General features: G+C 49.0%; 1 protein-coding gene across 2 annotated transcripts in view; it reads left to right on the top strand.

Annotated features, from left to right (window-relative positions):
* The first annotated feature begins 2,201 nt into the window (after nt 1–2,201).
* The window catches only part of St3gal2 (ST3 beta-galactoside alpha-2,3-sialyltransferase 2), a 55,076-nt gene continuing 29,590 nt past the window's right edge, over nt 2,202–27,687 (top strand). The window contains exons 1-2 of one of the 2 annotated variants that reach the window (XM_087204573.1): nt 2,202–2,466; nt 15,626–15,790. The gene's annotated coding sequence lies outside the window, so the exon portion shown is untranslated. The remainder of the gene's footprint in view (nt 2,467–15,625; nt 15,791–27,687) is intronic. The other variant, XM_004842878.3, reaches the window with a different exon arrangement.

The raw sequence follows: 27,687 nt of genomic DNA, 5'->3' as shown, positions 1-27,687 counted from the left end.
TGCCTCAGCCTCCCCAAGTGCTGGGACTATAGATGTACATCACCCAGGTCTGAGGCCTTGGGCTCTTAGAAACTGTTAGTGTTTAAAGTTTTTAGCCAGCCTGATGGCGCATGCCTGTAACCCCAGCACTCGGGAGGCTGAGGCAGGTGAGTCACTGTGAGTTCAAGGGCAGCCTAGGCTACATAGTGAGTTGAAGGCCAGCCTGAACTACATAGTGAGACCCTGTCTAACAACTACAACAACAACAAAACCGAAAACCCAAAACAAACAGAAACCCCAAAAATAAAAAACAAAAAAGGGCTGGGGTTGTAGCTCAGTGTTCAATACCCAGTCAGTACCCCACCTCACCCCCTACACAAAATTGAGGTCTGGTTGAGAAGAGGGCTTAATAGAAACTTCTTAAGAGTTTGGTCAAGGAGAGGATCTTGTTCACCTTACAACTGAAAAGTCTAAGACTGGGCTAGGGGTGTAGCTCAATAGTAGAGCCTTTGTCTAGTATGCTTGGGGCTCTAGCATGCTTAACTCCCGACAACACACACACACACACACACACACACACAGAGACACACACACACAGTCTAGCATCATACCTGGGGGTGGTGCTCACCAAGCTTTGATGCAGTGGTTTGCAGCTCTAAGCACATCAGGGTAATAGCCTGGGATTGGATGGATCTAGTTCTCAGATATCTGACAAGACAGTGATTTATTCCTACCTCTCATTCCCCTCAGCTTGTTTTACACCATTCCCCACCCAAATGTTGCAGATTCCACTGAGCTGAACCTGACCTTGTTCTAGAGGTATTTTTGTTTGAATCCACAGCCTCACCCATGCTGGGCAAGTGCTCTACTACTGAGCTATATCCCCAGCTCACCACTTCTTTTTCTGTTAAAAGACATTCCTTGGGCTGGGGATTTAGCTCAGTGGTTTTTGCGGCCTGCTACGAAAGCCCAAAGACCAGAGTTCGATCCCCGGTACCAAAAAAAAAAAAAAAAAAAAGTCATTCCGGGGCCGGGGATTTAGCTTAGTGGTTCTGCCGCCTGCCTCGAAAGCCCAAGGTCCCTAGTACGATCCTCGGCACCAAAAAAAAGTCATTTCTGTGCTAAACTGTGCTAAGACCCTACCTGCCACAGCCTAGCTCTTCAGATAATATTATTGTCCCACGACAGGGCCATTCCTGAAGGACAATGACAGAACTGCAGCTAAGGAGCATCAAGGGCAGTGGTGCTCAAAGCGGTTTGCCTGGCCAGGAAGATCAGCATCTCCGGGGAACTTGTTAGAAACGCACGTGCTAAGGCCCACCTCGGACCTAATGAAGCAGAAACTGCGGGTAGGGATCAGCAATCCGTTTCAGAGGCTCTCCAGGGGGAGCCACTACACAGCAAGGTTTGAGAAGCACTGACCTACAGACTTCCCCTTCGCCAGTGGGGAAAAAACCTGGAGGGCGAAACTGTGGCTGACTGGGAGCTTTATAAAGGTTTCAAAGTTCGGGAAAAGACTTGCTAAGAAGGGATATGGAAAAATAATTAAAACGCGTGTGCACTTACACTTTACCCTAAACAGTGTGTGTCGGGGGGGGGGGGGGCCTGGAATAGCGAGATGAGATGCCCTCCGGTGGGCGGGTACGCGAGGGATCTAGGGAACACACAAACACTATTCACAGGTGGGAAACACAAAGTCTGGCGAGGCCAAACCCCACGCTCCCACGTATTGGGAGGGCTCTTTTTACAGCCGGGGCGCAGCGGCCCCGGCTTAGGTCCAGCTTGCAAGGCCGGGGCGTGAACCCATCTGGCTCGGGGTCGTGGCTCTTAGCCAGAGCGAGTAGGAACGGTTCCTTCCTGGCTGGACTCGGCCGCAGCTGCCCACGATTGGATCTGAGAAGCATCCTCTGCTAGTTTGCACCGCTCTGAGAATTCAGGTATCCGGCCCAAAACCGAGGCACCACGGACTCCACAGCCTCTGCCTCAGCAGCCCGGGGCGGTTCGTTCCTGAAACGTAGATTTTTTTCCACCCTTTGCCTCTTGCGCCCCTTGAGCACCGACAGAACTACAAAGGCCACAATTCCTTGGGCTGAAGTGCAGTGCTCTCTGGGAGTGGTAGTCCTTGAGGAGGGCGCCCCTGGCAGCCCAACGCTCGCTGGACTCCATATCCCAGAATACTTCGCGCGTGCGGGAGGGGTGGGAGGGACGAGACAGAGAGGATGTGAATGGGGAGGGGGCACCCGTCCCCTTCCCCCACCCTTCCCTTCAGCCGGGCTGGGGTGGGGGGAGGGGCCGGGCTGAGGCGAGGCGGCGGTGCTTCGGGAGGGCAGGGCCAGGCAAGGGCGCTACTGGCCCGCTGCTGGCAGACCGAGAGCCGCGGACCTAACGGGTCTGGACGCAGGAGGCGGCGGCGGCGGCTTTCTGCACGGGCGGAGGAGGCGGCAGGAGCGGCAAGCATGGCCCGCGCGGCGCCCGGCGCTGACTGAGGTGCGCGGGCGGGATGAGGGCGGGCGGGATGCGGAGCGCCCCGGGCCCCTCGCTGCCCCAAACCTCCTGTGCGCGGACAGCGGGCTCGGCCCAGCGGTGCAGACTGGCCGGGTCCAGACCCGAAACTTCCCCGGGGTCGGGGCGCCTTGTGGGCGGGGGTCCGCTCGCCTTGGCCTCGATCCGGATCCCCGCCTTCTGCTTCTTCGTGTCAAGCCTCTCCCAGCCTTCCCGGAGCTCCTTCCAGGAGCACCCCTTGCCGGCAGCCCCCCGCCCCAGCCCTGGAAGCGCTCCCTGCCCCAGTCTCCACTTTCAGTCCACTGCCTTGCAGTTCGCACCCCCAGCCCCTGGTGCTCTGGCCTCGCCTCCAGTTGGAGACCCCTGCTCCACTCCTCTTGGTCAGAAGCTGTCTGCACTGTTAGCACCTCCCTCATCTTTCTCCAACAGTCCTTCTCCTACCTACTGCTGCTCCCTAGTCACCCTCTGTGGCCCGGTTCTATCTAATAAGACCTGTCACTTTGATCTCCTTCTTACTTTGGAGAAACTGAGGCATGGTGCAAGCCAGAAACTTGGCCAGTATGCCAGTCCTGTGGACGCTGGCTTGAGCCCGGCCCTTGTCTCTTGTTCTTCCCATGCCTTGGGATGGAAGACTCATTTCTTCCCTACAGTCTTTCCCCTGTTACTGGTCCAAACTTCCCAGCCCCTGGTGTAGCTCTGGACTGAGCTCACTCTAGTCTCCCCTGTATCTTTGCTACCACATCTGTTGCCCTCTCCTTTGCATAACGGCTCTGGTCCTCTGTGCCGGGGAAGGAGGCACCCACCCATTGCTGCTTGCTCGACTTAGCCTTTTGTTTTCTATCCCTTGCCAACTGCATCCATCTCCCATCTTGGCTCTTGCCTCCCAGCTTTGCAAAGGACTGGAGAAAGAGTCTAAGGTGGGACTGGGGGAGAGAGAGGTACTGGTGGTCAAAGGGACCTGCAGCTTCTTTCAGCCAAAGCTGCTGAGTGAGGGATGTTCAGGGCACCCTTGTGCCCCTGGGAAACAGTGATTGCTAGGCTGTAACTCACAGTCATGCTATGTCTTTGGGACAGATGTCTGGAACCTGGGTGGCCATCCCTTCCTCTTATGTCTGGTGGGCTTGGAAGTCCCTCAGAGACGGAAAGGATTGGCTCTCTTTATGGACACAGTGTGGCATAAGGGGACCACACCCCTAAGCCTCATGTGGCTTCTGCTGCTAACTTTGGAGGGGTGCCCTTTTCGAAGAGGGCTACCTGCTAGGTGCTCTGAGCACTTTATGGAGGAAGCCGAAGTATCTGTAGGCGGTAATCTCAAGTTTAGTTCTGGTGCTGAGAATTTGAAGGGAAAGATAACAAGGATTCAGAGAGAGGGAGCAGACTTGCCTTTATAGTTAATTTTTTGTTTTGTCATCTTCGACGCTTTTACCCCAACCCCTGGTCTGCCGGCAGGAAGGGGAGAAGGGAGGGAGGGAAATCTGGAGTCCTTGGGAAGGGAGGATGCACTCGTTGAGTTTGGAGGGGTCCTGAGTGAGCAGTCTTGATCTGAACCAGATGGTTCTTCGCTTCAGCACCCTGGTCCCAGCCCTCCCCCTTGGCTGTGAATAGGATGCTTTTAACCTTGTAACTTGAGAGCAGAGGAAGGGAGGCCAGGGGGCCAACAGTCTGTGTGTGTTTATGTCTGCATCTGCACACTGCAAGCTTGCCAGGGGCGGTGGGAATGACCCTGCCCTGAGTGCACTGTTGTGAGGTGCTACGGTGCTGATGTGCTGTGGTGCTGACCAGCCCCTGGGCACTTTCAGAGCCCAAACTCCGGAGAGAACCAATCTGAAGCACCCTAAGAACCACCAGGTGTGGTCTAGTGGAAACACACACTCACACATACACACACACACCCGCCAAGGCTTGGTAAGGACCCTAAGAGTGCCACCTGGGATTGAGAAATCTGAACCATTAGGATTGGAGTTTCTGGGCAGGGGAGGTGAGCAGTTTGGCTTTACTAAACCTGGTATTCTCTTCTCATGGCATGAGATCTGGAGGGTACGGTTGGGGGAGAAGGGTGGGAAGCAGATTCCTTTGTGTTGCTCTGTACCACATTCTGCCTTGTTCTCCTGTTATTTGTGTACTTGATATTGGCCCTTGTTAGACTGGAAGCTCTTCAAATATGTCCTCATTTCTGAAATACCCTCATTTGCTCAGTCCTCTGCACATAGTAGGTGTTCAGTGCTTAAATTAAAGCAGAGTATCCCATAATTGAAAGTTCAAGGCAGAGGTACTTGACCAGGCATTAGAATTACCTAGACAGCTGGTTAAGGCACAGATTGCTGGCCCACACTACCAGTTTTCTGATTCAGTTAGTCTGGTTGGCACCTAGGTAGAATTTACATTTCTACCCAGCTCCTTGGGGCACTTTGAAAACTACTAGTTTGGGACCATTACAGTGAGTGACAAATTAATCTGGGCAGATGTAAAGTTTTAAGAGACTTCTTTCTACCTTACTTCCTCACCCAGGCTTGTTTTGGCAGCTGCACTAATTTGGCCCTTTTCTTTCATTCTAATGCTGCCCAAGCAGGGTTGGCTAGGTTAAAGAGAGGGTTGACTTGTGGTGCCTGAGCCGCCAGCCCCACTGTGACCTCTGTCATTTTCCAGTCCTACATAACCCATTGTTTTTTGAAGGAAGGTCTCATGGCCAAGCAGGACTCTTAGGAAGCAAGGGTTTGGGAAAGGGTGGTTTCTAGACATAGTGAAGCAGAGGCTGTGCCAGGCCCTGCTATCCCCTGTGTCTCCCAGACCTAGTGGGTTGGGGTGCCTGCCAGGTAAAGTCCCGCCATGACCACGCACTAGACAGGGTGCTTGGGAATCTGGAATCTAGACAAGCAGAGGAATCCTATTATGCTTTGTAAAACATTTTCTGTTCACAAGCCATGACAGGTAGATTGATGACTGATTTATATCTTTTGAGACAGGGTCTTAATACACATTCCAGGCTGGTCTTGAACTCACTATGTAGCCCAGGCTGATCTCTTATGCCACCACGCCTGTAATAAGGGGTACTTTTAGACCTAGAAGTAGATACAGATAGGAGGCAGATAAAGACTCAGGTAGGGTTAGTGAGGGACAGAGAGATGCACTGTGGGTCACACAGCAGTCCTAGGACTCCTGATTCCAACCCTCTTGCTGAGCATTTGCTGAGCCAGTTGCTACTAATAGGGTAGCTCCAATAATGACTGCTGTTGATTGGGCACTTACTGCTAGCTGGGCACAGGGCTAGATGTTCTCACTTGTTAGTGAATCCTCGCAGCAATGCTGTGAGGTTGGCATCCTTGTTGACATTTCACAGGTGAAGAACTGAGACTTAGAGGATTTATAAAACATGTCTAAATTCAGAAAGCTAGTAGCACGATCTGGGATTGGAACCCAGATCTTTCTGACATTACACCCCATGCTTTTAGTCACTTGCTGTCTTGTCCAGCAAACCTGTAATTGTCCTTTGGCGTAATTTGTCCCAAGAACTCTGATGCAAGCCAGGTGTGGTAGCAGATGCCTGTGATCCCACCATTCGAGAAGAGTTGAGGCAGGACGATCACGATCATGATGAGTTCAAGGCCAGCCTAAGCTACATAGCAAGACCTTGCCTTTAGGGGAAAAAAAGTTTTTAAAAAGTCTGTTTTTTTTTTTGAATCAGGAATTATGTTGGGGGTTGTGGAGTAGACAACAATGAGCAAGTTCCTGCACTCTGGGAGGCAGATAAGACACGTACACCAGTCTGTCTGCAGTGTAAGGCCAGATGGTCGAGCTGGTAGTTGTAGGTTTAAAGGAGGTAGAAGTCATAATCTGTGCAGAGGGCTCACAACAGGGATTGGCCTCAGCAGAGGTATGGGACCGGAGAATTCCAGCAGGCCCTGTGGGCTGGTGAGCTGAAAGGGTCACGAGATGGAAAGAGATCATCAGGGCCCATTTAGGGAGTTGTCCCTTTCTACTAGAGCTTAGAGGATATATTTAAAAACTAATAAGATCTTGTTTGTTGACTGAAGATGTAGGGTCAAAAGGGGCTGATCCCTTTCTAGCCCATTGTAAAGGGTCATGGCACCCTTTACCAAAAAGTTGTATGCCTATACCAAAAAGGTAATAAGAGAAAAAGCATAATAAGTTATTTGATCATAATTTATGTGACATGGAGGCCTTCAGATTGAAGCTGCAAAGACCCTAGGGTGAACTATCCATTTTTATGTTTGGGTTGGATGAAGCATAGACAACCAAGTAACAATATGATGGGACAGAGCTGGGTGTGGTGGCACACACCTGTAATCCCAGCACTTGGGAATCTGAGGCAGGGGGATCACCTTGAGTTCCAGGCCAGCCAAACAAAGTGTGATTGGACAAAAGGATATGATCCAGTGCCTAGATTGGAGAAACCCAGCAAGGCTTGTCTATTCAGATTCTACTTGACCTCTTTATGACTCTTTCCTTTCTCTTGAGTGTGGTACAGGACCCTTCTGAAATGAGAGTGTGATCTATCAGACAAGGTAGGTCAGAGAATTTCTTTATGGTCAGGCAGGCAAAAATTAGAGTAACATTTTTAGGCTTTATGGCTTGCTTTGTGGAAAGGAGTTCTAGTTTCTATGACTTGCCTTGGGGAATAGAAATTCTGGTTCTATGGGTTTCCTGGGGTGAGAGGAGTGGGGGGAGCAGGAGACAGGAGAACAGGAAAAGGTCAGATAGAAACTGGGCTTTTGAGGCTTTCACTTTGGGGTATTGTTTTTTTTTGGGGGGGGGGTATTGTTTTCTGAGTGCCATCTGACCAAAGTGCTGGGGCTCAGACTTTGGCAGGGAAGGGCTTCCTTAGAAGGCCAGAATAACTATCAGAATCAGAGGGATGACTCAGGACCCATATCCTCTCCAGGATCTTGGAGTGGGTATGGTAGGGCCCAAAGGCTAGCCTCAATGAGGGTACCACTGTTGCCAGGGCAGATCTACTCTGGCTGGGTTCAGTAATATATTTTTTTTTTTTTGGTGAGTTTAAAACCTCTTTATTATAGTATATTTTATATGCACAGTAGTTTTGTCTTCCTGTGTTTAGTAATTGTGTCACCACAGCTTGAGATTCACAACTCAGAGAGGAAATAACTGGTTGGCCCAACCTGGGCCGGTTGTCCTGCACCGGTGAGGGAAGGACTAGTGGCATTGTAGGTGATTCCTCCAGACTGTTTCCAAAGCAGAAGTACCCAAAACAGGAAATGGGCACTTCCAGACTCTGGAAAAAGATCAGTCCAGAAAGGTGTTAGACAGGGATTTGAGTTGGCAGGTTGCAAAGGGGTTACTTAGTGTAACAAGGTTCTGAGTAGGCTGAGAGCCCACTGGTGTGCAGCAAGGTATGGCTGGGTCATCAGGGGACAAGGAGAGAAGGGAGGGAGTATATGGAAAGCTAGATAGGGTCCAGATGAAATGTTATTAAGGCTGGGACTTGGCAGTAGAAATGGAAAAGAGGAGACTGGTTCAAGAGAGGTTGTGAAAGTCAGTATCATCTTCTGAAACCAACACTTGATTGTTTGGAATTTGGCATTTCAGTGGCTAGGTGATGAGGGTTAGTTTCTTCAGCCTAAATGAGGCAGTCAGGAGGAGGAAAGATTTGCAGGAGATGACATGCTCTTGCTTTGGGGGAGTGGCACATGGATGTTGATAGCATACCTGGAATCCTGATAAGCTCAATACTTCTGTCCCTGAGAGGCCTGAGGTTTGGGGCCTCGGCCCTGAGGAGGCCCAGAGGCCCTCTGCATCCTGAAAGCACCTGAGGCTTTGTGGGCAGCTTAGGACTGTCACATCCTTCCCTCCTCACCTCAGCCCAGGGTGGGCTCCTCTTTCCTTCCCCTTTTCTTCTTTCAGTTCCTGTGTTCCGGCCTCCCCTCCTCCCCATGTTCCCTTGTACCTGAGCCCTTACTAGGTTTCTAGGTAAGCTCTGGCCCAACTCTCTGGGGACCTGCATTTTCCTCCCTCTGTGCTCAGAATGGTCACTAACAATATATCTTTGTTAACCATCAGGACAGACATTTCCAAGTGACATTTTGCAAGAAGAGGATCTGAACTTTCCCCACATCTGAGGAAAGCAGCCTTTTCTTCCAGTTATGCTGGATTCGCCAGGGACTGCTGCTGTGTCCCCAGCCAGCCGTTCTCAAGTACTTCTTGTTGCTTCTTTATAAATCATTATTGTAATTACAACATCCTGTCACTCACACGTTCATGTTGCCTTTGCAGATCTAACCTAGTACTCCAGCCCCACCCCCTTTGCTTTCTAGCTGAGCCCTGGATAAATTTCCTCCTGGATCAGGGCCCACTCTGGCAAAGGCAGGAGGAGCTATGCCAAAGGGTACTTTATCTCCAGATTCTCAGAGCAGAGCATTCCCACTTCTTGAACTGAAGAGGGCTGTTTACCTCAATTCAGGTCTCTGTGATATTTTCCCATCTCTGAATGGAAGGGACTATTATATTTACAATAAGGAAGAGAAGAGACAAGAGGGATCCAGAGGAGGAAAATATAACTTGTTTTTGTTTCCATATGGATGCTACCTTTTTTTTTTCCACAGATGTGGATGGAACCCAGGGCCTTTTCCATGCTAGACAGGTGATCTACCACTGAACTACATCCCCAGCCTCTGAATGCTAAATTTTTACTTGTACAGTAGTAATACTAACGCAACACACGTAGTTCTGGTATTAGATATTTAAAAAAACTTAAGCCCAGGCACTTCCTACAAATAGGTAAGACCCTTTGTGCAAACTGTGAGGCCCAGAAAGGGTAAACTGTTGCTGCTGAGGTGGGAAAGGAGCCAGCAGAAACTGGGTCTCTTGCCTCAGATGCCTTGTTCAGGGCTTGTTCTGCACCCAGCAGGTCTCAGTTTCTCACCTCTGCCTGGGTTAGGCTCATTACTGTCCTTTTTCGTTTTCTAATACAGGATCGGAGCAGGGATATTGAGAGGCACTCAGATGTAGCACCACTGCTGTGTGGTTAGGGCTTGAAGCCATGCTCAGTGCGCAGAAAAGGCCTCTCTTCCTGGAAGGGCAGCATTGCAGGGTGAAGACCCTGGAGGTATTAGTGTGACACCCTCTTTCCCAGCAATCCCCACCCTGCTGTTTCTTCTCTAGGAATCTTTTAGATGTCAGGTGTGGAGTCCTAGCCCTATGGACAGGTACCAGCCTCCCAGCCTTAGCAGATCAGCAGCCTTCAGAGGAAGAGAATCAGCAACAAATGCAAGTAGCTGATTGGTCTAGTGGGAACTGCTCTGGTGAGGAAAAATCAACAAGTTATTTATTTTGTGGTTAAAGAGGATTTGGAGAGGATGAGGCTGGTAATGAAGAGAGGAAGGTGAGAAGTAGAAGGAGGGAAGAGAACAGATAAGGAAATTGTAGGGGTGAGGCGAGAATCTCCTTGCTATGTCACCACACCACTCCACCCCCTCCTCTGTGTTGTCTTTTCTACTCCACTCCCTCTTGCTTCCTTTGAGTTTGAAAGAGATGTTGAGTCTCCCTTATTCCATAAGTGGGGTTTTCCCCAACCCACGTCCCCATCTAAATCCAATTAAAGATAAAATACGGGTCATTTGCTGCAGATGGTGACTGGAACCAGTTTCAGGAGGAATTGAAGGTTTCAGTGGGCCTGTGTGGTATCCTTGAGCTGTGCAGAAAAACAGCAACCTGAAGGGGATGAGGCTGGCTGGGAAAGGCTTGGGAGGAGGAGAGCCTCTGACCCCTCTGCTCCAGAGCATGAGGCCTGGGCCAGGTCGGGTGGCCACCCACAAGGGAGTTTCCAGGGGTTAGCTTCTCTGTGGCTTCCTGTCCCAGAGGGCTTGGTATTTCCCCTGGCTGTTTGGTCTCGGCATGACTCCTGTGGCGTCCAGGAGAGCTCAAGGGAAGCCCCTAGGTGCCTGGGTAGTTCCAGAGACAAAACATGAAGAGTGAGGAGAAGAATGAGGAGCCTGTTCAGGCTCTTCCTACACTTGATCTTAGCCAAAAGGCCGAGAAGTGATCAGGCTCTTCCTGTGGAGGAGGATTTCCTTAGGAAGATGCTGTGAAATAGGGAGCAGGTAAATAGTTTCTGTCAGGGAGGTCTCCCCAATGCCGAAGTGACAGCTGTTGGAGAAGGAATTTCCTCAGCACCTGCAAAGCAATCCCTACTTAACCTTTAAGCAACAGTGGGGAAACTTCTAAGATAAAATGTGAGTTTTAGTCTCTCAAGTTGCATTTCCTTGGTGGAAACCCAGCTGTCTTCGTTCTTCACTTCCTTCAGAGCTGGGTGAAGTACTATGCAGGACATCTTCTACGCATGCTACCAGTCCTAGCAGTTCCTGCCCATCCTGGGTAGTGGGCCCACCCTGCCACTCATCTAGTGCAGAACATGAGGGACCAGCAGGCTCTCTGTTGGCCCCCAAGCAGTGCTGTGTGACCCAGGGATGAGTTGTTGCCCATCTCTGGGCCTCAGTGTCCTCTGTGAATAAAAAGTGCAGAGGACTGCTGAGGGATTTACTCAAACCACATGGTCAACATGACAGAGGAGTCGGGAGGCAGAGTTGGGGACTAGGCTGCCACTGAGCGATCTAGATGCCTGGAAATTGGTTTGCCCTTTCTCCTAATCTGCTTGGATGCATTAAGCTACAGCAGCGAACTCTGATATCTCTGGAGCATGTAGGCTCCTGCAGCCAAGGGAGCTGGCCCTCTTGTCAGTAGTTCCTCACCCCCTTCCGACTCTTGCCCCAGCTGGGGCTGGGTTCAGGCAGGTATCTCATCACATTCCTCCCCTCCTATGCTGGCCACAGGTCAGGCCCTGGGGAGGCTATTAACACAGTTCCTGTTCTCTCTGTTCCAAATCCCTCCACCCTTTTCCCCTGGAGTTCTGATCTAGCCAGGATTTCAAGCAAGACCTGGGTTCACAGGCAGATCCCATCGAGAGACGGAAGATGGTGAGGAATAGGTCACATGTGACAAGATGCAAAGGCTGAAACAGAAAAAGCAGGGTCCATTTGGGGACCCCAAGGAGACTAGTTTGAGTAGAGCCTAGGTTCCTTGGCTCTTTGCCCAAGGGGGAGGGGGGTTGGGACAGACTGGTCTGGGCAGAGATGGGCCCTAAACCCCACTGAGACAAGGAGGAAGGGTAGGCTTTTCTGCCAGGGCTCATGCTGGGCTGGCCAGAGAAGATTGTGCCTGCAGGAAGTGTGGGAGGTGTTAATGTCAGTTTGTTTCGCATGAAAGGCAAGGAGGCCAGGGATCAGTATAAGACGGGAGAGATAGATTCCTTGGGTTTTATCCTCAGATAGCTGCTTGCTCTGGGTGGCCCTGCAGGTCCTGACAGTCTGTTGTGTGGCTCTTGCTCCATTGTCTCTTCTTCCTGAAATACACAGCCCCTGGCTTCAGCCCAGTTGGGTTTCCCCTGCCTGGCGCCGGCTCCAGTTCCCATCCGAGGTCAGATGAGTTCTGCACTGGGGTGGGGTGGTGAGTGGAGGGAAGTCCTGGTGAGCCTGAGCCAATTGTGAGCCAGACCCAGGAGTTTAAAGCCACCCAGGACATGGACCAGGGTGCTGAGCTGACCAGCAACTCCCAGACTCATCTGTTCCGTTCTGGTTTCAAGATGTCCCTGCCACTCAGCAGGCAGACCTGGGACCACGTTGGCATTTGTGGAGTCCCTCTGCTACAGAACATTGGGAGATCTGATTGTTTTGCTGGGAGGAGTTGGAAGTAGTGGGGGAGTCTTTCCAAAACTGTTTGGAATCTGAAGGGATTTGCATTAGTGAGGACTGTTTTTGTTTCTGTGTGGAAAAAGAATTGTAGACAGTTTCTTTGGTAGATCTGGAGTTCAGTAGTTAGGAAGCTACTATAGGTAAATGATGTCAGACTGGATGGTTGTAGATGTAGAGAGAAATTGGAAGATTAGAGCAATCCAAGTGGTAAAAATTAGTTGGGCTTTATAATAGATTTGCTGTGGGAGGTAACAGGGAGGAGGGTCACAGATGACTCTTGATGTTTCATAGTTAGATGGATAGTGTGGTCCCTTTCTCAGAAACTGAATATATATGAAGAGGGCCAGGTTTCAGGGGCTTAGACTGTGTTTGGGGCAGGTTGATTTGAGGTCCTTTGGGGTAGTGTAAGATATATTATCTAAGGGATAGTGTCCAGGAAGTTAGTGGGATAGGTATGTCTGCTGTCATTTGAAAAGCCAGAGGTGATTTTTAGAGGTTGAGAGTTTTGGAAAGACTCTTCAACTTCCACCCACGCAAAAATCTGTTGTAAGATGAGGAATGGAACCTGATTTTTATTGCATTCAAAGCTCGGGGTCATGTTCTATTTACTTAGAGTACTTCAACTGGTTTAGGGCATAGCTAGATAGCAAAAGGAATAATAGCAGCTTTCCCTGCTGAGTCTTTGTGGCTGGAGGGCTTTGGCAGTGGTCAGTGCTGTCCCCAGGTCATCCGTGCATATCAGAGCCTCTGTTACTGACCATGTGACTCTGCAGTGTCACTGGTGGGAGGACTTCGGTCACAGTAAGAGTTGAGCTACTACTGGGAATCCCAGAGCATTGGCTCCCAAGCCACTTCTGCTCTAGTGGGTCTGTGAGCTTCCTTGACCTATCAAGGAAAGGTCTTAAAGTACAAGTCCAGGGCAGTTTTTTTCTGTCAACGACAAGTGACACGGGCTTTTTAAAGTTCTTTTAAATGAAATGGAAAATGGTTGTGGAGGGAATTGTATCAGTTTGGTTTTTTCAATTACAAAGGTCAGAAATCCGACTCACAGTGTCCTTTGATTAAAGGGAATGTGTGCCCACACCTATGTGAGGATATGGCCGGCTGAGTGTAGGGGGAATGCTCTCCCCTCAGATTCCCCATGGTAGGAGGAGGTAGGAGGCTCCTCGCCCTGGAGCAGGCCTCAGTCCTCCCAGGACCCCTTCCTGGGATTCCTACAGGGACTCCCTCATTGGACCCATGCTCAGCCCTGGCTTAAGCACTGGACTGGGTGCCCCTTTGCTTTCACTGGGCAGACCTGGATGACATGACACAGAGACAGCAATTTGGGAAGCAATGGTTCCATAAAGGAAAATTGGCTGTTGTTTCATGACATCATGTTGTGAGGCAGTGTTTGGTGTGCTTTTGGAGACTGCCATAGCTCCAACTTATATGTCAGAAACACCACTGTGGACTAATGAGTTTGCTGCCATTTATTGATTTACCTTGTTAAAAACTGAATGCTAGAATGTACATGGAACTTAGAATCAGTGAGTCATTCCAATCACAGATCTGGAACTGGAGGTTGAAGAATGCATTTGAGATGCACAAATTGAGACAAGTACCTAGGTTGGTGGTGGTGAACCTGTGGCACACATGCCACAGCCCTGGCTCTTTGTTATTATTGAAAACCAAAATGTTCACAATTGCTGACCTAGGTGGTCTGCCTTGCAGATTGGGGGCTGTGTTAATCAGCTTTCCCTTTGTCAAGACAGTACCCAATACCCACAATTTAAAGGAAGTGAGGTTTAATTTAGCTCATGGTTTCAAGAGGTCCAGTACATGGTCAGCTGGCTCCAAGGTAGACACTGCATGATGGAAGAGCCTGTAGAGTAAAGCTGCTTATTTTGTGGTGGCTGGGAACTAGAGGAACGAAACAATTCCAGGAAGGAAAGGACAAGGACCATATATAGTACTCAAGCTTCCAAGATCCACTCAGATACACTGAGGAGCATTAATTTGCTAGGCATTCCTTCACCCAATGTAGTTGACAGATCAGGATTAATGGTCACAGGACCCTTGAGTATAAACCACTTCCTCGCTTCAGCTGCCCATCCATAAGGAGTGATTCACTCCCTGCATTACCAGATAAAGAGCTGGCACAGGCCTTCCTCTGTGGCACAAGGCAGTTGTAGTGGTGGCAGTTGTAGTGGTGCTGTCTGAGCAGGGAGACCCTCCCTCATGGTGGCTTAGTCAGACTCCAGTAACATGATTTAGTGTAGCTCTACCTGGATTCTACCCTGGGGCTGTCTCCAGGTAATTTTGGCTTATAGGTGTTTACCCTGCTCCTGTGGTGTTTCTTGAGAGGCTGGATCAGAATATAGCTTTAGGGCTGCTGTGTTTTCTGGATTATGTTGGGGATTTCCTGCTGGGGAGCACTGTGCCCTTCTGACTTCTTTGGAAGAGAATATCCAGTACTGTGGTGTTAGTTTCAGGTCTAGAAAGACAAAATTAGCTCTCTTTGGGCCTCAGTTCCCTGTCATCTCCAATTTGTGAGGATACAGATGTTTGACCCAGCTTGGCTGAGCCAGAAATGTGGAGTCATAAGATCTCAGTAGTGTATCCTGCACTTTAAGCCTGTGCCTTGGCAAGAGGAGACTTCAAGTTTAGTCTTGCATAGGCCTCTTGCCTTGGATGGGGGCTTGTGATTTAGAAAGGTACAGGTATCGCCGTGAGGGGATTGAGCCTATTTGAGAGTGTGGAGTGTTTCATTTTTGTTTTTTGGTAGTCAGGATCTTGCTATGTAGTAGAGGCTGGGCTTGAACTCACCATGTACCCCAGGCTGGCCTGAAACTCTTGCCTGAGCCTCCTGAGTGTGGGAATTATAGGTGTATACTCCCGCACTCAGCAAGAGTGTAGAGTTTTATATTAACAAAATTCTGGAGGTACTGGCAGCTTTGGGGCAGTTCTTTCCAGCTCCTTGATTCTCAGGCAGTAATGGGCTCTTCTGAGTTTGGCATCAAATTCTCTCATTCTGCCTATCCCCTTCGTGCATCTTTCCTCCGTTTTTTTTTTTTTTTTGATACCAGGGATCACACTCAGGACCTTGTGCTTTTGAGGTAGGCGCAGTGCCACTGAGCTAAATCCCTGGCCCTCCTCCTTCTTTTCAGATACTTGCTGACTGCCAATCCTTCCCTTTTGCACGTCTGCCAGCCCAGACTGACAGGTGTGCTCTGCTTGCCCCTCCCACTTGGTATCCAGATGCCCCTGGTCTGCCTATTTCTTTTCTCTTTTTTTGGTACCGGGGATTGAACTCAGGACCTTGCACTTATGAGGCAGGCAGTGGAACCACTGAGCTAAATCCCTGGCCCTGGTCTGCCTATTTTTGCCTGTTTTGTTTTTATTTTTGTTTTTTTGAGACAGCATCTTGTTATGTATTCCAGGCTGGCCTCAAACTTGAGGTGATCTTCTTGCCCCAGCTTCCCAAGTGCTGGCACCATCACTCCTGGTCTGGATTGGCCTTGAAGTGGTCTCCCAACCTGGCTCAAATGCCCCATCTCCTTAGGCTGAGCTGCAGGGTCTCCTGTAGTCCCACTTCCTTCCTCAAGGTGAGGCTGAAACTTGATGATATTTAATATCTAGCACTTCATAGCCAACAGTCATTTCATCAGGGAGTATGTTTGGTAATCATGATCATTTTAAGATTGAGGACCTGAGGCCCAAAGAGATATGATTTGCCCAAAGACATAGACCCTTCGAGTAGCAGAGCCAATCCCAAACTGAGACTCTGGCTACCTCAGCCTTTCGAGGGAAGGCAAGAACTTGAAAGGAGGGGCGCAGCCCCAGCCCCACTCCTTGAAGCCCCCAGATCACCCCTGCACAGACGACAAAGCCTGCTCCCTGGGGCCATTGTAATAAATCAAGATCTCCACACACACACACCCCCATTCCCGCAAAGCTGGTCACATTGGTGCATGTCATGATGGATGTCATCTTGGCAGGGAGCTTAAAACTCAAGCTGGATCTAGGAGGATGAATCATCCTTGAAGATGGGGACTGGGGACAGGGAAGGTCCTGGCTCCCCCACCCTGACACTCCACCTCAGGTGAGGGTCAGAGGCAGCCTGCGCTAAGAGAAGCCCCCCTTCGCACCTACATAGCAGCTGATGTTGCCACTTTCCAGAGGTGGTAAATTGATTACCTAGCAACCAGAGCCCTGAGTGGGTCACAGGGTATTATCAGCTCCTCGGTGAAGAGGAAAGTTGCTCAACCAGAGAGAAGTGAAAGCAAGTGTGTACTGGGCTCTCAAGTTCACGCCCTGTCCCCTACCCCCGCCTCCTGGGGCTGAACCTAATGACAGGGAAAAGTCAGGGTACAAGACAGGGTTGCTTCCCAAAGCCACCTGTGGGATTGGTGTTGGAAGTTACCAGATGGCACCAGGCTGTCCTTGAAAGATATCTAGGAGACACAATGACTGAGCAAGGGACCCAACCCCAGTCTTCTCTGTTCTTTTACCCTGCTTCTCTCTACCTCCATTCCCAGGGACATGACTGAGGGGTGGGGTGGGGTTGCCCCTCTTTGCTCTTCTAGTCCAAGCCTAGATGCAGACATCTTTGGGTTTCCATTAGCATAGCTGCCATAGGCTGACCTTTCCGAAAGACATTACTAAATATAAAAGGAGAACAAAAGAAAGCTAAAGATAGGGTGTACAAAGAATAAAAACAGCCTGGCTCGAAAAATACAGGTTATTGGTTTGTTTCCAGGGCTTTTGGACCCTGTTGTGCTAGACCATTCCTTGGAGAGGGCCTCTAGGGCCTTTTTGTTGTTGTTTTGTTGTTGTTTTTTGGTACTGGGGATTGAACTCTGGACCTTGCGCTTGCGAGGCAGGCGGCAGAACCACTGAGCTAAATCTCCAGCATTAGGGCCTTTCTATTGTTATTGCTCTGGGGATTGAACCCAAGGCCTCATGGATTTTATTTTATTTTATTTTATTTATTTATTTATTTAGGTACCAGGGATTGAACTCGGGTCCTTGCGCTTGCACAGCAGGCAGCGAAACCACTGAGCTAAATCCCTGGCCTGGCCTCATGGATTTTAAACAAGCATTACTAAGCTACATCCTTAGCCCTTTTAAAAAATTTTGAGATTGGGTCTTGCCAAGTTGTTCAGCCTGGCATCACACTTCATAATCCTCCTGCCCCAGCCATCCAGTAGGGTCACCATAATTCAGCATGCTCTTTTGCCACAACCTCTGGCCTTGTAGCATTGACCTGTGTCTCTGTCTAAGCACACCACCATGAGTCCTTGCTTATGGTTTATATCTTCCACTCAACCCAGGGGTCTTTGACTCTGTGTGTGGATCCTGCCTCCTTCCTTGGTCCCTCAGGGGATTGGCATCTACATGACTGCCTTTTAGGAGTGTGGCCTTATTCTCAGTAAGCCTTGTGATATATTCACTCTTAACACACTGCTTAGGCCCAGTGTAGCCTACAAGCTGCCATACAGAATGCTGGTTGTTCTCCAGCATCTGATTTTGGCAGGAACTGTAGAACTCTCCCCACCTAGTTCCTTCCTCCCACTGGGCCACAAGAATAGAAACTGATAAGAAGTTGGCTTGGTTGATGGAAGTTTTTTTGGTAGGTTGGGGAAAAGATTGTTCTAGATTTGGAGGAAAAAACCCCAAAACACACTTAGAAGTCATGTGATCTTGATGAAGGAAGTAGATAACAGCCTGGCTATAAAGTTAAGTTTCCAGCCTGCAGCACCAGCTCTGTCCTGCCTGGCATTGGCAGAGCCCTAGAGCCAGACAGGTCTCCAGACTCTCAAACTGCTCCTACCCTGCACACTCAGTGCCTGCATTGCATGCCAGACATACAGATGAAGTCACAAGAAATCCAGAGAACCACTGCCTTAGGGAAACATGGGGATAGGATGGATTAAAAAAGTTAGGTCAAGCCATCAGTTACAGCCTGCTGTCCCTACCATGATGCTAATGTTGGAGCCTTTTAGAGGAATTTGCCCTTCTACGTGTGGGCCTCTACGTATGCAGTCTGAACTGTCACCTTACAATGATGCTTGGTCTCAGAGGTAATACGTTCTACCTGGGCACCATAAGTGGGGCATGAGGATTGAAAGTTGACAGCTGAAGGCCTTACCAGCCCAACAGAGGAGGTTTGGCACCTTATGGGGCCTAATGACAGAGAACCTTGTTGTCATCTGCACCCGCATGTGTAACTCTGAGTGAGCAAGCTGCTCTTGAACTCCAACCACTGGCCTGAGGAGGGGCGCACTCTAAAGGAAAATGGCTTCTGGGACCTCAAGTCCCAGAAGTCTCCCAGCATTCTCAGAGGCTGTAGCTTGTTCTGTGTGTCAGAGCTTCAGAGAAAGCCCATCCTAGTGTGCTAGCCACTCTGCCACTGCCCTCAGATGTATGGAAGCCCTGGAATCCTGTTGGGTTGTGTCTGCAGAAATCCACAGACACTGCTTGCAGCTTTCCTTTCTAGGGAAGCAGTTCACCATCTGGCTTCCTTGGGCTTGTCTTGCAGGCTTACAGTGCTGGCCATTGGGTTGATTCTCTTCTCTGTTCTGTCATTAGATGATGTGAGGATAAATGTTGGATTTTTTTTTTTTTTTTGGCACAAGCGATCGAAAATGGATCCTTGCGCTTGTGAGGCAGGCATCGGAACCACTGAGCTAAATCCTTGGCCCAAATGTTGTATTTTTAAGTCAAGTCATGGTTTTTTTTGTTTTGTTTTGGTACTGGGGATTGAACTTGGGACCTTGTGCTTTCAAGGCAGGCGGCGAAACCACTGAGCTAATAGTTTGGTAGTTTAGTACCAGGGCTGGGCCAGTTACTGGCTGGAGTTCTGAGCTGCAGAAATTGTTCTGGAGGCTTCCAGAAGGATAGCTTCTCCTGAGGTATGCATTGAAAGGATTTGGATGTACTCAAGTTTAGCCCTTCTCCATCAGCCCCTGCAGGCCTGAGCCTTTTCGCAGGTGGCCAGGCCAAGGGAAGAATAGAACACAGACCAGGCAAGATATATCATGTGCAGGTACAAATTCCCAATGATGAATGTTATCATTATGTATATCTAAAATGTACCAATAAAATTTAAAAACACACTCACACATACACACACCCCACACACCCTCGCCAGGGTCCAGGTTTGGGAAGAGAAGAAAGAGCAATGGTGGAAAGCAGAGGCACCACACCCATTCCTTTCTCCTAGGTGATTCAGGAATTTTTGTTGATTGCCAAGGTTTGCTAACTTGGGAAGGAATGCCCTGCTCCATCTCCACAGTTCTGTGCAAATCACCCCGACTCCCTCCTTCTCAGGATGGGTGTCCTAGCCCAGGATTGTTCCAGGAAGCCTCCCTGCTGTGGTGAGCCCTTTTATCCTGCCCTGGGGGTACAAGAAGGAAGGGTTGAAGGTTATCTGGGGAAACTACTTCCTGCACTCTCCTCCACTCCCTTGTTTTGTTTGTTTGTTTGTTTATTTGTTTAGACTGGGGATTGAACCAGGGCTATAAATGCTAGGTGTGTTAACTTTTCTCTTGTTGCTAAGACAACCATACCCAACACTCAGTTAAAGGGGAAAGCTCACAGTTTGTAGAGGTTTCAGACCATAATTGGCTGGCTCCAAGGCAGGGTGACACATGGCAGAGGGGCACCAGTTCATGGTGGATGGTGGCAGAACACAGCAAAGATAACAAGGGAAATTTTTTTTTTTTGGTACGGGGACTGAACTCGACCTTGGGCTTTCGAGGCAGGCACCAGAACCACTGAACTAAATCCCCGGCCCTAACAAGGGAATTTAACAGTCTTTCTGCCCCTTTTATCTTGTCCAGACTACTTAGGGCAGGTAGCACTCACACCCTTGATCCTAGTGCCCTTGAGCGTAGCATTACAAATTTTGAGTCAATTCCAGCATCACATACTCTAAATCAAGCCACCTTTGAAAAAGCCTGTGACCACATGAGGCTTTAGGGGGATATCTAGACACAAACCATAGCACTAGGCAAGTGCTCTAGTGCTAAGCTACATCCATAGCCCTTTTAAAAATTCATTTTGAGACAGGGTCTTTCTGGGTCCCCTGGATGGCCTTGAACTTGCACTCCTCTTGCCTCAGCCTCTAGAGGAGCTGGGATTATAGGTGTGTGCACCATACCTGACTTGACTTTCCTTTCACCCCTCTCCTGGAGTGTAAAAAGGTAGGTGAGACTTTTTTTTTCGGTACTGGGATCAACTCAGGACTTTGTGCTTGTGAGGCAGGCGTGGTGCCACTAAATCCCCGGCAGAGGTGAGACTCTTTTAAACCTGCCAAGAGGGTGTATGTGGTTTGGTGGAAGCGGGGTTAGGGAGGATGGGACCGACCAGTGTTTTTGAGAAGAGCCAGGAGGGCTGCCTAGATTGGGATGAGGTTGATGGGAATGTGACCCTTTCCTCAGGGGAGCTTGTAAGTTGAGAGTTGCCCTCATTTCTCCTTGAAATCCTGGCTCTGCCGTCCGCATCCGTGCTCTATTAGTGAGTATTTTCCTGGTGTAGACTATGGGAGCAGGTCACCAGCTCCACTTCTTTAAAGAGAACAAGACCTGGGGTGCCAGTCTCGTAGGTCAGCTTGCCCTGTGATATGCCTGAGGAAGGGCTGCCCTTCTGGAGAGCTGTCGTAGCCAAGATGTCTGGATGGTGGGAAGGCTGGCTGGACTCTCTGAAGTCCTCAAAACCCAGCAACTGAAAGCCAAGGGCAATGGGATATACCTATAACCCCAGCCACTTGGGAGGGTGAGGCCGGAGGATTGCAAGTTTGAGCCCAGCCTGGGCAAGTTAGCAAGACTCTGTCTCAAAACAAAGGCTCGGGATACAGCTCAGTGGTACAGTGGTTGTTTTGCATGCCTAAGTCCCTGGGTTCCATCCCCAATACTCCAAAATCAAAGGAACCAGAAAACAAATCAGAGCAAAACAAAGCCCCATGGCTCTGTTGTTGGACACTAAGAAGTGGGGCTGATGGTTACCAGAGAGGAGCTATAGGCTCTCCAGAGGGGTTAGTGACGTGGCCCAGTGGGGAGGGGGCCTCCGCCCATGCTAGCTGCCACTCCCTGGTGTGGACCAACAACTGTCCCATGAGCACATCCTCTGCTTTTTTTCTTTTCTTTTTTCTTTTTTTTGGTATCAGGGATTGAACTTGGGACCTTGTGCTTGCGAGGCAGGCAGCAGAACCACTGAGCTGAATCCTCGGCTTCTGCTTTTCTCTTATCATTCAAAGTATTTTCTAGACAGTAGACAAGTGCAGAAGGAAAGGAAGACCCCGAAGGTTCTCAGTGACTCTTTATTAAACTCTTCGTCGTCATCATCATCATCATCATCATCATCACAGTCATAAGCAGTGATGAAGCAGCCAATGCACTTGGCTCTTTGAACCTTGTCTTTTTTTTTTTTTTTTTTTTTTGGTACCAGGGATCAAACTCAGATCCTTGCGCTTTCCAAGCAGGCGGCGGCTCCACTGAGCTAAATCCCTGGCCCTGAACCCTGTCTTTATGAAGGGCATGGTGGCATGGCTAATTCTAGCACTCTGGGAGGGTGATGCAGGAAGATCACAAGTTCAAGCCAAGCCTGGACAACTTACACCCTGTCTGAGAATAAAAAATAAAAAGAGCTGAAGATGAAAGAAAGGGGGGCTGTAGCTCAGTGAAGGCCTTAAGTTCTGTCCCCAGTCTCTCTCTCTCTCTCTCACACACACACACACACACACACACACACACACACACACAGGTGCCTGTCTTTAAAGGAAATCAGAGAGACTGTTCGTACCTTAGTCTCTTCACCCTGGGCAGGGTCCTATCAGGTCCTATTGGCCCTTGGAGGTGGGCAGGTGGCAGGGGACAGGGGGCAGGGGGCGGAGGGCAGAGGGAGGTTAAGGTCTGAACCTGGCTCTGCAGACTCCTGTTACTTTCCTTGGCCATTATTTATCCATCCCTTTCCGCTTCCTCCAAGTCTCCAGAGGACTTTAGATTTCTCCCCTTCTCTTCTGCCTTCAGAGTTTAGCACCCATCTTCTTCCTCTCCTCTCCCTGAGGTTTCAGTCCTGGGCAGAAATTCCTCCCTTGTTTTCCCTAGATCTTGCTGATCTGTGGGTATCGAGCCACAGGTATGGATAGGGGACAGGCCTCGGGGAGCTGTTTGAAGTGGGCTCAGGTCAGGGCTCTGTTCCTTGGGATCTGGTGAAGCAGGGCCTGAGGAAGTGACAGCAGAGCCTGTCCTACAAGCTTCGCCTCAGGGTGGACACAGTCCCTTCTCTGCTCAGCTGAGGAGCAGAGGTCAACCGAAGAAGAGCTCGGAGACCTTGCCTTCCTGGAAGCTGTGCCTGCCTCTGGGCTTAGCCAGGAAGGAATCTCTGAAGGTGGCTAGGGCTGTACAGGAAGGGCTTATGCTGTAAGACCGAGGGCCTTACCAAACCTCCGAGGAGCTGAAGTGGAGCACACCCGGGCATCCCAGCGGTGCCTCCAGAATGTAAGATCAAAGGCCTTACCAAACGCTCCAAGGAGCTGGAGTGGAGCACACCCGCGAAGGAACACACCAGCCATGTTGGGAAACAGATCTTTATTAGTCTGGCCAGACGGCACTCCCGAAGCAAAATAGCTCAGAGAGGCACCTGGCTCAGAGTCCGAGGTTGTTTTATAGGGGGTTAAGGGGGGGGGGGTTAACATGTGGATTCACAGAAAAAAAAAAGAACAAAGGTTAGTGGCTCATTGTCACATGCTGATGTTCAGCAGACATCCTGACTGACAGTTACGACCACCCTGTTTACAGATTGTCCTATAGATGCTGGGCCCCAGGACATTTGGATTTAGGGCAAACAGATGGCTGAGTAACCTCGCCCTATTACTAATTGTCCATTGTCCCGAGGCAAACACACTCCAACCATCAAATTTACAACAGAATCTAGGGGAGTAATTAACTTTTGAATCACACAGTCCCACAATGCATCTCCAGGAAGGGGGGCACCAGCCTAGGAGTGATCCACGCTGGGGCGGGGTCAGCAGAAATGTGGTCCTCAACCTACCCAACCCCGGATGACAGCCACCAAGCTGGAGCTTTTTGCCTCTAATCCTTATAGAACCCCTTGGAGAAGGGTGATGGCTCCATTTAACAGATAAGGACACAGATCAGAGAAGCTGAATGGTTAGTAGCTGATAAGTGGTAAAGCCAGAGTGTGAATTCAACTTTTTCTAGGTACTTTCTTTCTTTTGAGAGACTTTGAGCTCAGGCAAAACAGATGAGTGATCTGAGAGCAGTAGCTGGACAGGTGGACGCTAGTAATCTGCAGAGTTTGTTTTTGCAGTACAGGGAATTGAAATAGAGCCTTGTTTGTTCGTGATAGCCAAGTAGCCAGTTGCCACGCTGCCCTGCCAGCCCAGTGTGTGTTTCTTAGGGAAGTGACCAGAAAGTTCCATCTTCGCAAACCCAATGACAGAAACTTAAGTCTTGCCCTCCACGCTTCTCAGGTTTTCCCACTGCCTCAGACTTGTTAAATCTGCTTTGTACCTGAGGGTTCATGTTCTTGGGGATCCAGAGAAGTTAGAGAAATCTCTCACTTACAGGTGTCAGAGACAGAAGAGTAGGGCAGAATTACTGCTATCATCTGCATACTTACCTAATTTATAAAAGTGCTATCAAGGCTTTTTTTTTTTTTTGAACCCCAGGCTTTCACACTGAGCTACATTTACAAGCTCTTGTTTTGTTTTGTTTTTTTCTTTTTGAGATATGGTCTTGCTAAGTCACTAATTTGCCCAGGCTGGTCTTGAACTTGCAGTCCACCTGCCTTACCTTCCCAATGTTAGGATTAGAGGCCTATGCCACTGCCACAAGCTCAAAGCATTTTTCCAGAACTAGTATTCGATTCTTTTTTCTGAGTACTGGGATTGAGCACAGGGCCTTCACCCTCTGCAACATCCCCAGCCCTTTTGTTTTGTTAGTTTTGTTTTAAATTTTTAACTTATTTTAGCTTTTTTTGAGACAGGGTCTTAGTATGTAGTTCAGGCTGGCCTTGACCTCACCATGTAGCCCAGGGCAGCCTCAAATTTGTGGTGATCTTCCTGCCTCAGCTTCCTGAATGCTAGGATTACAGGCATGCACCACCATGCCTGATTTTCTTTTTTTTGTTTTTTTTTGGTATGGGGGATCAAACTCCAGTCCTTGTGCCTTCGGGGCAGGCAGCGAAACCACTAAGCTAAATCCCCAGCCCTTCTTTTTTATTTTGAGATAGGGTCTTGCTGAGTTGCCCAGGTTGGGCTTGAATTTATGATCCTCCTGCTTCCTCCTCCCAGGGTGCTAGGATTACAGGTTTATTACTGTATTCTGATTCTTATAACCCCGGGGTTATATATAGAGATGATACTCAGTTTGGTGACTTTTATTGATGTGTACTACACATAGGACAGTGCTGGGTCCTGTAGTGGGATAGAGGTGCTAAATTAAATAGTCTGCTCTCTGTACTTTACAGTGCATATATTAAATGAGGGAGGTAGAAGCATACAAGTTTTCTAGTTTCAGTTAAGGAACTTTAATAAATATGGGCCAGAATTTGCTTGGATCCAAATTAGTTCATCAACCCTAGAGAATAGGGTATGATAAGAGATGAGGGTTGGGAGGAGAGCCTCATTTGCTATTTATTGTCTGGGATCTGACCTTGGGCCCATGAGTAAGGACACCTAATCTCATATGCTCCCCCCCACCCGGGTACTGGGAATCAACTCAGGGCCTTGTGCTTTCCAGGCAGGCACAGCACCACTGAGCTACACCCCCAGCCCAGCATGTTGTTGTTGTTGTTGTTGTTGTTTTGGTACCAGGGATCGAACTTGGGACCTTGTGCTTGCGAGGCAGGCAGTGGATGTTGTTGTTTTTTTATTGATACTGGGGATTGAACTCAGAGGACACTAAGCACATCCCAAGCCCTTTTTATTTTTTAAGTTATCCAGAACTCAAACTTAGGATTCTTTTGCCTGAGCCTGCTAAATAGCTAGGATTACCGGTGTGCACCACTGTGCCAGGCCTCATATGCTTTGGAATGCTGGAAGATGATGAGCTAAGTGTGAAGTGCCATGTAGACTTGCCAAGGAGGCAATTGAGAGTGCAGAGCAGGTCTAGAGCCCAGGGTAGGAGAGCAGGCCCTTAGATTTAGAAGGGGATGGTGCACAGTAGAGCCACAAAGAAGCAAAAGAGGCTGAAGGCAGAACCTTCAGGATACATTAGCAGCTGAAGGAAACACAGTGGACCCTCAAGTTATGACCAGCCTGACATACAAACAACATGGGTTGCGACTAGAATTTTAGTTTTAACTTACAAAGTCTTGTGTTACGACACAAATGCCGGCCACTTATATTTCCAGATGGTCTCAGATACAGATTTAACCCTTAAAGAGTTCTGGAAGGAACATTACAACATCCTTTCCTGTGTGGGGTTAATTGAGAAATCCTGGGCCAGTGTCTCTCTAAGGACACTTGAGAACTGCCTGTACATGGGAGAGAGACTTTGAAGGCTGGGTAGAGGAGCCTGAGCCTTCAATTGACCACCTTAAGTTAAAACCAGCCCTCATGAACCAATTGAGTTTGTAAGCGGAGGGTCCACTGTAGGTGGAAAGGTAAGGCTTAGAGAGTCAAGGAAAGAGATTGGAAGTTAGAGTGGTGGTCAGCAGTAACAGAGAGGTAATGAGGCCCCGGGGAAAGAGGATGGAGGTAGGGTTGCCTTCTTTCAACTGATATTTTGGTCCCTCAAGCACTAGCCCTGCCAGCCCTGGGGGCACAGCTGTAATGCCAGCTACTTGAGAGGTAGAGGTAGGCTAATTGTGTGAACCCAGGAGGTAAAGGCCAACGTGGGCAACACAGAAAGATCCCTACTTGGAAAAAAATTTTTTTTTGGCCTGGAATTTTTGCCCTTTGTCAATTTTTTATTTTGAGACTGGATCTGAGTTGCTCAGTTGCCCACTTTGGGCTTAAACTCACGATCCTTCTGTCTCAGTCTCCCAGAGTATGGAGATTAAAGTGTGTGCCACCATGCCCACCTTTGGCCTGAAATTTAAAAATGACAGACATGGTGCCACATAGCTATAATCCCAGCACTTTGGAAGGTTGTGGCAAGAAGATCAAAAGTTCAAGCCCAGCCTGGGCAACGTAGTGACTTTAATGAGACTATCTCAGAATAAAAAGTGGGTTAGGGTTGTAACTAAGTGCAGAGGCCCCTAGGTTCAGTCCCCAGTACTGCATGAATAAGTAAGCAAATCAGGCAAGTGAGGGAGCATCTTGCTGCTTGGTGATGTCCTGGAATGTGGCTCCAGAATCCACTGATCTTCTGAGTCGTATGGAAGTGTCAGGCTGGTTCTGCCGCAGACGTACTAGGATTTGGAGAGAGCCAGGTGGGCCTTTCATGAAAGGTGTCTGTGTAGCCTGTATACGTATTTCCCTAGGCAGGGAAAGACTGACATGGCCAAGGGTTGTGGGAGCTGTCCTCGTCAGTGAAGCCTGCTCAGCCCACATCTGAAAGTCCCTGTTGTGCTGGTTGTACATCCTGTTCCCACCCCACTGCAGAGGGGAATGAAGCTAGGGGGTAGAATGTGTTAATTGGGACTTTTGATCATCATTCCCCAGGGTGTCTCCGTCTGCGTCCTTCAGTGTGCTGGCTGGAGTTCTATCACTCTTGTTAGAGATGGTCTGATATTCCTTCCCAAGAGACAGGTATTGGCAGGGATCCCCAGTTCCCTGGTGTGAATAGTTTAATCCAACCCATTCCATCAAGATGGCACTGTAAATTTATACGCTAAACACATATCAGTCCAACATAAAAAGATAAAATTCTAAAAGCAGTCCCGCTTTCCCTCTCTTCCCAACCCCCACCACACATGGAATGGGTGAACATCCCCATGGATAAGAGCAGGAACAGGAACACAAAGAAGAAAGCTGGCCTGAAGCTGTAGGCCCGCTGGCCTCTGAGTCCAGAGGCAGAAATTCGGGTAACAGAATGCTAATGTGCACCGCATTTGGTGTGGCATTAAAGTCAGCATGCTGCTAGAAGCCAGGGGCTGGGAAAGTAAGCTGAGGAAAATTGCTGCCCACCAAACCCTCAGGCTGTGGCTTATTTTCATGATACTCAGAGACTTAACCTAATACCCTGGACCTAGACTCAGCTGAGGCTACTAGATTTGACTCTAGACTGAGAATCCACAGGGATCTGGGGAAGCAAATGTGAAACCCCCTAGACAGAGAGGGAAAAGTAAAATATAAAAGATAAGATGAACTTATTTACAAGTTCTGAAACACAGGAGGAAAAGCATGAAAAAGAAGAAACAAAATGAAAGAAAAATTTACCCTAGAAGCAAAAATAACAGTAATTAGAAAATGTCTTCAGTACAAATAGGTTTAGGACCTTCTAAGAGATAAAACAGTAAATCCATTAAAAAAAAAAGAGGCCAGGGATTTAGCTTAGTGGTGTCACCACCTGCCTCGCAAGCACAAGGT

The sequence above is a fragment of the Heterocephalus glaber genome, unplaced genomic scaffold, assembly GCF_053883595.1.
Source record: "Heterocephalus glaber isolate CG9 unplaced genomic scaffold, H.glaber_assembly_v1.0 deba00000071, whole genome shotgun sequence".
Taxonomy (NCBI): Eukaryota; Metazoa; Chordata; class Mammalia; order Rodentia; family Bathyergidae; genus Heterocephalus; species Heterocephalus glaber.
This window is presented reverse-complemented; position numbering and strand designations above follow the sequence as displayed.